Below are 1,105 nucleotides of genomic sequence, written 5' to 3'. Positions count from 1 at the left end.
ACGGACCCAACTCAAAACGAAATGCAAACCAAGACCCTAAAATAATAATATTATAATAATTGAGTTTTATTATAATAATAATAAGTAGTAAATATTAAAAAAATGTTTCTTTAACAAAATTAAACCCCATCATCAAATTATAGAAAGAAAGCAAGATGTAATGAAAACAAGATTCAGATTATGAAGAAGAGGATGATTGAATAAGAAAAGATTTTGATTCTTAATTTCGATCAGAAAATAGTATAGAAAGCAAGGTGAATAAGAAAGGATACTTACAGAAATAGAAATTGGAAACTTAACATATATTTGGTTGGATTTGGGGATCTGCAAAAACCCTAAACACAAATTAGCAATAGAAATTGGAAGAACAAGTTTAAGAAACTTGAAAGTGATTAAACGATGGAGTTTATTATCTTAATAAAAAAATTATATCATTAAACCTAAATTAAACTATAATAAAAAATAAATTAAAGAAATTACATGAAAAATGAGAGCTTTTAAATAGTTGATTTGATATTAACATTAATATATATTTTTTTCAAAATTTATGATATTTTTAAATTTATATTTTATTCAAAAATAAAACACATAAAATAATAAATAAATAAATAAATCAAATATTAAAATTGAGATTTATCTTACTGCATTATACCAATACCTTTCTAATAATAAAGAAAGGAAGAAAAGCAGGAAAAAAACGCTTGTTTTCAAGTTTGTTAAGTAATAAAAAAAGGAAATGGAAAGAATTAATGTATTCTCTTTTCAAAACTTTTCTTTTAAATAAAAAATAATAAATAATAACAATTAAAAATATATATAAGCAAAGGATAGAAATAAGAATGAATCTAGACTTTTAATCTTAAACTAACTTATAAATTGTGATTGATCTGGTGTATCTTATCCTAATTTACGCTAAGCGGTGAAGATTTTTTCTTACGTTTCTTAACTTTCCTTTTCAGTAAAATCCAACATCATATGTATATTATATTATTATAAAGCATTTGACAAAAATTCTTAAAAACCATTTTTTATGCGTAAAGTACTAGTTATTAATGCATCTTACTTAAAACTCAAGATTGCAAGTAGATTGTGCGTAAGTAAAACT

General features: G+C 22.3%; 1 protein-coding gene across 1 annotated transcript in view; it reads right to left on the bottom strand.

The window, feature by feature from the left end:
- The window catches only part of LOC112508913 (succinate dehydrogenase assembly factor 4, mitochondrial-like), a 4,195-nt gene that overhangs the window by 1,176 nt on the left and 1,914 nt on the right, over window positions 1–1,105 (bottom strand). Inside the window, exon 2 of the mRNA XM_025113764.1 lies at window positions 277–335. The gene's annotated coding sequence lies outside the window, so the exon portion shown is untranslated. The remainder of the gene's footprint in view (window positions 1–276; window positions 336–1,105) is intronic.

Source organism: Cynara cardunculus (assembly GCF_001531365.2).
Source record: "Cynara cardunculus var. scolymus isolate 2C chromosome LG 3, CcrdV1, whole genome shotgun sequence".
Lineage (NCBI taxonomy): Eukaryota > Viridiplantae > Streptophyta > Magnoliopsida > Asterales > Asteraceae > Cynara > Cynara cardunculus.
This window is presented reverse-complemented; position numbering and strand designations above follow the sequence as displayed.